We start from the raw sequence: 9,321 nt of genomic DNA, 5'->3' as shown, positions 1-9,321 counted from the left end.
TTGTGAATTTCATGCCGGAAATGTATACTCGTGACAACTTTCATGGTTAAAATCATGTGTTGAAAAGTTCTAAATACAATACAGTTATACGTTTTTAACTGAACTTTCCTTCCATAAACTTAGGCTACTTAAAACCAATTCACTTCTGCGGCACACTGATTAGCCGCTAGCAGTAAAGAAGCCAAAATATTAACTGTTAACCGTAAAAGCCAGCACCCCATTGAGACTCTCGTTTAAGCCTGATCTTTTTTCTTTTTCAGGCTTTATTCTCACAGCTGTTTTGGTTGTGTACATAACTGCGATGATCACTCATGTCTTTACGAAACAAGCAAATAAACAAACAAACAAACGAACAAAAAAGAAACTAAAAGCGACTTTTGTGATAATCTGTGACGTTCTAATTTTGAGCCCATATCTTCTGTTTTCGAAATACTACGGAGACACCGTTTTGCGCAAATAGTAGGTTTCTATTTAACTTCGCCATTACTAGATTTTTAAAAAAAAAAAAAATGCATGACGGATAAATAAAATTTTGTCGATTCGAATTCAAAGCTTTTCACCGAGAAATTGAATCTGGTAGCATAGCAATATATTCTTTTCAAAATCTTAGCCTCGGGCTTATTCTTAAAATTTCTTCACAGATGGCATGCAAGTCAACCTTCATGTACGATTGAGCAAATATACACTATTCTGAAATATTTTAGTGATGGATGGACAAATTAAGTCCAAGAGACTGCGAAGATCTACTTCAATCACGTCAAACATAAGCCATGTCAAACACGCATGGTGGCTGGTGATGTAGAGTTTGTTTTTGATTCCAGAAATGAGAGATTTAAACAAACTGAAATCAAAACTCGAAATGATTATGAATACCAGAATGCTTGATACTTGTCTATTTTACTAGTTGAAACTGCAAAACACTCATTAAAACGAAAAACGAATTCTTCTAAAAACCCTCGTATTACCAAAGTAAGCCTGAATAATGGTTTGTTTCTTCTCAAACGCAATATTTAAGTAGTTTTTAAAGCAAGTTAACATTAAACATTCCTTTCAACTGATCAGTAGATAATGGTGGAATTTTCTCGATCTATAACTTAACTGTAAGAACCACGACTTACTTTAGTTGACCCAGATGTTAATGCTTTCTCTCTTAGTCAAAAAAACGTGTGGCAGCAGCTCGGATGTTGTTTTTGGCAAGCTTTCTAACGTTCGATAAATAAATGCCAGTAAACCAGCTGAACACTCCCCGGCGATAAAATAGAAACGACATTTTGACATAAATATAGACAGGTCATCGCAGTTATGTATACACCTAAGGCAGCTGTCAAAACAAAGCCTGAAAAAGTAATTCAGGTTTAAATGAGGGTCTCAGTGGGGTGGTGGCTTTTACGGTTAACAGTTAATATTTTGGCTTCTTTATGTTTAACAGATAATCAGTATTTTCCTTTCGGTTAACAGAAATCTTATAAATTAACAACAATTGTTTTAAGAAGTTAAAAATTAATTTTCATCATCTAAAAAAGTTGAAAACTTATCTGAGTATGATAAAACATATTTAAGGTCCTAGGATCATTCTGGGATGAATATAGTTACTACTAAGGCTTCCAGCGTTTCCCTGTACTACCAGACCACAAGACAAATCACAAAGAAAGTCTTCACAAGGGGTCTTGCTTTTACTATCTCGTGGATAACAATTTTTTACGGCTAACAGTAAAAATTTACCAATTTTACGCCTAAGGGGTACATTTTTGGCCCGTTTTAATTTACGGCTAACGTTTAACCCCAAAGAGACCCTCTTTTAACGAGACTCGAACCCACGACACTGAGCTATCAAAGCCAACTGCGAGCTGGTCACGTTATGAGTTCGTACTATACTCGTAGGTGGTTAAGAATGCAAATGAATATATGAAAGATCATACATTTGAGCTGAAGAAAAAGAGGTAAACACATGAGTGATCATCGCAGTTATGTACACAACTAAAGCAGCTGTGAAAATAAAGCATGAATAAAGGTTGAACGGTATTCAAATCCATGATCACTGCGATACTAACTGGGAAATGGTCACGTTGCGATTTTGTAATATGTCTAATATAGCCGTAGATGATGAAGAATGCAAATGAATACTTAAAAGATCGTATATTTCATTTTCGTTCATTTATCACTATTCCATGACTGCGGTAGTTTATTTCGAAATGACTTTTTTTTTAATGGGAAAAACAAAATATATGAGAGTATAGAGATTTCTTTTCCTAAGTAACGGAACAACAGAAAACTGAATGAAAAATTCATCTCATTTATCTTTAAGGATTCTCTATTCGTCGCCGCAATTCAAATTCAATATTCGTCTTTATGTTCCAATCTATTCTTCTAGTTGAAACTACAAAACACTCATTTAAACGAAAAATGCATTACTTCAAAAAATACATTTATAAAACTCTCGTATTACCAAAGCAAGCCTGAATAATAGTTTGTTGCTTCTTAGATGCGATATTTATGAAGTTTTAATTTTAAAGCAAATTAGCACTAAACTTTCCTTTGAACTCATCCCTAGATGATGGTGGAATTTTCTCGATCTGTAACTTAACTGTAAGAACCACGACTTACTTTAGTTGATCCAGATGTTAATGCTTTCTCTCTCAGTCACAGAAACGTGTGGCAGCAGCTCGGATGTTGTTTTTGGCAAGCTTACTGACGTTCGTTAAATAAATGCCAATAAACCAGCTGAACACTCCCGATATAACGAAACACGACATTTTCAGATCAAATATAGACAGGTAGAGATAAATGGTACTGTTTTCATCAAACAAGAGGATTACAAATAGAGTAATTAACACAACTGTTACCAGGTTAATTTTTTTCAGTGAAGTTTAAGTTCGAATCGACAAAGTTTCAATTATCCGTCGTGCTTTAGAAGAATATGGTAATGAGGAATTAGATAGACAGATAACTTCATTTCAACTCGGGTTGATGAGGCTGATTAGGCCTCAGCTCTAGCAAGATTATGCTAATTTACCGAGAAAAATAACTTTAAACGAAAGAAAATTGAAATTAAAAAATTACAAGATATAAATATATAATAGCTAAGACTAGATTACATATGTAAATTTACAATAGATCTAACCGCAATCTTAAAATCTTTAAGTGTCTTCATACAACGCAGTGTATCCGGAAGTGAATTCCAAGCTTTTGAAGCAGTGTAGGCCACGGACTTATTCCCATAACGGGTGGTGTTAACTTTAGGGATGACAAGCTTGTTGGTGCCCCTTAGATTCTTAATGTTCTCACGAATAGTAAACAAGTCACTTAAATATGTAGGAAGAAGGTTGTTGACAGCTTTAAGAGGCCCTGCGCCTAAGAAACGACCGATGATTTCCGGCTAAAAAATAAAATCGGCCGATTTTTATCTCCCAAGTAGAGGTTACCGAATACTATTTAAAAATGAATTTCTTTTGTTTCAGTTTCGCTTTAAACCAAAAATATCGAGCCGCAAACTTTTCCCGTCTGATAGCAGCAAAATCAGGCCGAAAATAAGCCCCCACAAAAAACTGTTCAGAAATTACTATCACAACGCAAAATAATGAGAAAACTACACAGTGTTGAAGAAAAAGGCCTTTTAATGCAATATCATTCGATAAACATCAAAAAACTGCCGAAGCGATCAAAAAAATAAAGTTTCAAATATTGCATACTAAATTAGATGGAGGTTCGAGCTGATTTTAAAATAATTATTTCTCAAAAGTTCAACGCTTTTGAAAGCAATCACAGTGATGAATTAGACATTGGAGGGATATACATCATGTTTCTGGAAAAACATTTTTCGGCCAAAGTATATTGACCTTGTACAAAGCGTTCAAAGTTACCGTGTTTACCGTTATCCTGCTACTTCGGCGAAACACTTCTCTTTTGCCAATACGGCCGTGGATAGCGTGTTAAACGCCACTTTAAACCTTGCTAGGCATTCAAAGACCATCCTAAGTAGAAGGACGTAGAATTAAAAGACAAAGGAAGATGAAAAATACGCAGAAAAAGAAAATAAATCGAAATTACCATCTGCTAACGAAAGTTGAATCTGGAAAATGTCGTGGCGTGACAGCGGCCATTGACGTCATTCGTATAAATAGCGACGGAATCCAAACGAATGCACAAATAGGAAAGCGATTTTTCCCGGCCAGAAAACGTTTGGTGGAACAATGTTATGTTATTTTTCACAAATGATGGTCACTGAAAAAGAAAAACTTCCCCAACCGCCACACCGTTTTGGCCGCAGCGTGATCTGAGTTATGGGGTCACGACTGGATCCCTAGCCGCTGACCGCCCGAAGGACGTTGCAGACTCGTTTTCCCACGCTCTTGCGACTTGACGTGACAAATAACGTCAATGGCTGCTGTCACGCCACGACATTTTCCAGATTCAACTTTCGTTGGGAGATGGTAATTTCGAGTTATTTTCTTTTTCTGCGTATTTTTCATCTTCCTTTCTCTTTCAATTCTTCATCCTTCTACTCAGGATGGTCTTTGTATGCCTAGCAAGGTTTAAAGTGGCGTTTACCACGCCATCCACGGCCGTATTGGCAAAAGGGAAGTGTTTCGCCGAAGTAGCAGGATAACGGTAAACACGGTAACTTTGAACGCTTTGTACAAGGTCAATATACTTTGGCCGAAAAATGTTTTTCCAGAAACGTGATGTATATCCCTCCAATGTCTAATTCATCACTGTGATTGCTTTCAAAAGCGTTGAACTTTTGAGAAATAATTATTTTAAAATCAGCTCGAACCTCCATCTAATTTAGTATGCAATATTTGAAACTTTATTTTTTTGATCGCTTCGGCAGTTTTTTGATGTTTATCGAATGATATTGCATTAAAAGGCCTTTTTCTTCAACACTGTGTAGTTTTCTCATTATTTTGCGCTGCGATAGTAATTTCTGAACAGTTTTTTGTGGGGGCTTATTTTCGGCCTGATTTTGCTGCTATCAGACGGAAAAAGTTTGCGGCTCGATATTTTTGGTTTAAAGCGAAACTGAAACAAAAGAAATTCATTTTTAAATAGTATTCGGTAACCTCTGCTTGGGAGATAAAAATCGGCCGATTTTAATTTTTTAGCCGGAAATCATCGGTCGTTTCTTAGGCGCAGGGCCTCTTAAAAGCTAATATTAACATATCTTGTATACGTCGATCAGCTAGAGTGTAGCCAGTTCTTTCAGTTAACTCCCCAGCATTTGTAGGCGATCGCTCACCATAAATGTACCTTAGAGCTCTCTCATTTAGTTTATCGAGCTTTTGACTGTCAGATTTCAGACAATTGTGCCAGACGGTGGAGTAGTACGTAAAATAGGATATGATGAATGAATTATACAGGCATAATTTTGTTGAAGAAGAGAGTATCTTTTTAAACCTACATAAAACATCCAGTTGCTTTCCTACTTTCTTGGTGATCTTAGTTACATGTTTGTCAAAGAGTAGAGAGTTATCAATAACAACACCCAAAAGCTCAAGGTGATCAACACATGGAATTTGAACATCATCGGATGGTGAATTTCAAATTAAGAGAGTGTTTGTTCGATAGGACAAGGGCTTTACATTTAGTGGGATTGGGTTCAAGCTTATTGTCATCAAACCACTTACACGCAACAGCGAGCTCGTCATTAATCACAGACTTCACAACTTTCGGATCACGATCACAAAAATACATTTGATTATCATCAGCATAGTTTGATAATTTCGCTCTCTTGATAACATAAAAAAGGTCATTGAGAAAAATGTTGAAAAACAGTGGTCCTAGTACTGATCCCTGAGGCACGCCTTTGGAGATATCAAGCACACCGGAAGTGACGTCTTCAATCTTAACACGCTGAGTTCTGCCACGGAGGTAACCATCTAAAAGAACCAGACTAGAAGAAGAAATACCATACGCGGCCAGTTTAGCGAGAAGTAAATTGTGCGGTATCATGTCAAAGGCCTTGGTCAAATCCATAATGACTGCACTGACAACACACTTATTGTCTAAAGCAGATCTCCAGTCCTCAATAAGACGTAAGAGAACTGACTCCCCGGGGACTGACTCACAGCTATAGCCACGACGATATACAGACAAAGTCGGAGACAAGATCGGATTGAAGTATTGAATAAGCTGATGTTCTAGGCATTTTTCAAATACTTTGTCCAATATAACAAGGATAGACACAGGCCTGTACATAGCTTTGTCTTGGGCGTCATTTTTCTTAAACACAGGGCAAATCTCAGCCAATTTCTATTTTGCTGGCACTTTACCAGAGTCGATGATCTTGTTGGATAATACAGACAGCGGATAAGCAAAAACAGTTGCCCCAGTACGTAGAGCTTTGGGTGGAATATTGTCGTGACCAGTGGCCTTTTTTGGATCAAGCGACTTCAAAAGAATCTCAAGCTCAGGCGAAGTAACATGTCTAAATTGGAAAGGTTGGGCCACAGGGCAATGATTGATTGTGTAGTTATTAGTAACTTAGTAATTTAAGTAATTGTTCCTGAAAAGCCCCATTGGGGAGGTAACAATAAAGTATGTATGTAATGAGTCCGTATAGCAGAGATACTCTGGTGATTAGATGAGAGGTAATCCACGACAGTGTGCCGATTAATTGAGCTATCACTGTCACATAATACAGATGAATAATATTTATTGAAAATCTCTGCAACTTCTAATTTATCTGTAATCAATGAGGTGTCCTCCTTCAGATGAATAATATCTTGGCTGGTGTTACTTTTACAGTGCATAAATGGCTTGATAGCACGCCAAAATGTCCTGGGGTTTCCCCTTGCATTATCTGCTGTGGTACGTAGGTAACCGGATATCAATTTTCGTCTCAGCGAGGAGGTAAAATTGCGCTGGTTTTTGTATCTGACTCGATCTGTTGAATTTTTAGACTTGTTGTACAATCGCTTCAGTTTGTTGCGACGCCTTATGGCGTCAAGTAACTCAGGTGTCATATACGGAACGTGCTCACGCTTCACGGTGCTACTTTAATGGGTGCATGGACATCAAGAACACCCGCTACCAAAGTGCTCCAAGCCCAGCTAATATCATCAACGTCATCGAATATATAGGCATCATCAAAAGGAACCATACTCAGATCATTACAAAACAGCTCCGGATCAAAGTTCTTAAAACGCCTCTTGATAACAGTTCTAGGGCAAGACCTTGGACAATGAGACCTCATTACAGCATAGATAAGATGATGATCACTTAAGCCCAAGTCAAACACCCCAGAGACCAAGAAGGAACGAGCTTTATTCGTAAGAATTACATCGATGAGCGTGCTTGATGTAGAAGTCACTCTTGTGGGCTGTCGAATTACATTTGCCAAGTTGTATCCATCCATAAGATCCAATAAGGCTCTTCCCTCCTTGGAACCCTTGTCCGGTTGAGAGAGATCGCAATTTTAAGTCGCCAAGAAGTACTATGTTATTGTAACGCTGGAAAGAACGAAGCAACATAGTGTTGAGCTAAAAATTCCCAATTATTCTCGGGCATATTTGGCGGTTTATACGCTCCAATGATCAAAGTTCCTTTAGACAAATTGTTTGACCGAACTAAAAGAGTGATGGATTCAACTTTGTTTCCTTCCAAGTCATTAATTCTATGAATGATGAATCCCCGTCTCGTGTAGATGAGAAGACCACCTCCGAAACGATTGCGATCCGTACGAAACATCCTGAAACCCTTGATATAAAAATGTGAATCAAGGAAAGAGTCATCGATCTTCGTTTCGCTCACAACCACGATGTCAAATAAACACTCTTGTATGAATGATTTCAGTTCGAAGAACTTAAATCCAGCAACACTGTTAATGTTTAAGTATGCGATCCTTGTGTTCTTAGAATAACGCAGCAAGTACAGAGTCATCTCGAGTTTCGTGTTGATCGCAACCTGTATCTTCAGTAGATTCGACATCCCAAACGTTAGTATTTGAGAAAGGGAGCTCATTCCAGAGTAGTGATTGACATTGACAGGTAGTACATCGCCAGACAGAATCAGCGCGTAGATGGAATACGTTCGCACACTTAACATGGCAGATAATTCCACAGATGTTACAGTGAACTACTCGTCGATTACTTGCAATAGTGCTGAAGCACACACAACATTTCTCCGCTTGCTCTCTGTCATGGGATGCACCAGGATTAGGATTGGTGTCCCCACTTCTTACCAGCCTCTCTAGTTGGAAAGTCGAAGCAGAGTTCATGTAATAACGCAACCTGGAGGACAAGAAGTGCTTCCTTCGGTGCCATGCCAATCCAAAATGGCGGCACACGCTGAGGCGTAAACTGAAGAATGTTACCTCCTGAAGAATGTTACCTCCTGGATTCTAGTAGTTACTACATTTTGATGTTCTTGAAGCTCTTGTGATGATAAGGACAAACTTGGTACATTTAAAACCCGTTTAGACACAGTCAGGATGCCTAAAATTATCAAAAATCTAATGCAAATGGCGGATAGAAGAATCAAACGTCCTCCCGCCATGACGACCGCTGACCGCTACATGCAAGATCAGAAGCATACAATCAAAAGAGGGCATTCTTTTTTTGGCAAAAAGTGGAAAGTGCTTGTGTTCTGATTAAATGGAGTTGCGCTATTTGCGCAAAAAGGTGTCTCCATAGTATTTCGAAAACAGAAGATATGGCCTCAAAATAAGAACGTCACTGATTAACATCACAAAAGTCGCTTTAAGTTTCCTTTTTTCTTTTTATTTGCTTAAAGACATGAGTCAGTCATGGCAGTTATGTATACAACTAAAGCAGCTGTGAAAATAAAGCCTGAAAAAGAAATTCAGGCTTGAAAGGGATTCCAACCCATGACCTCCGAGATACCGGCGCAGTGCTCTACCAATTGAGCTGTCAAGCTAACCGGGAGCAGGTCACGTTGTGAGTTCGAAATATAGTCGTAGACGATGAAGAATACAAGTGAATATATGTAAGATGACTAGGAGCACTTCTTGTGCGAGCGAAGGTACTTAACTCCATAACTTAAACACTGCGCGCTTTAATCAAACATGGGTCAAAATTGCCGTTATAGTGTCCTTACTGAACGTCTAAATAATGATAATAATAAATAATCTTATGGAGGAAGCCCCTGTCACATTGTGTGGTTTTCAGGGAGGTACTCAGTAACTAAGGTAGAATAGAGTAAAAAATTAAAAACTAATCACAATCAAATCCAAGTACTAATAAAAAATGGAAGTGAAAATTGAAAATCACTTTTTAACATTAAAATAAGGAGAGAGAGTATGGCGATATTTAAACCCCTGGCAATACGGCCACCTTCCATACCGAAAAACCGAAGGTTAGCAGC

This window comes from Orbicella faveolata, unplaced genomic scaffold, assembly GCF_042242905.1.
Source record: "Orbicella faveolata isolate gen_17 unplaced genomic scaffold, um_ofav_v1 contig_36, whole genome shotgun sequence".
Taxonomy (NCBI): Eukaryota; Metazoa; Cnidaria; class Anthozoa; order Scleractinia; family Merulinidae; genus Orbicella; species Orbicella faveolata.
The sequence above is the reverse complement of the archived record's forward strand: the minus strand, read 5'-3'. Positions refer to the sequence as shown.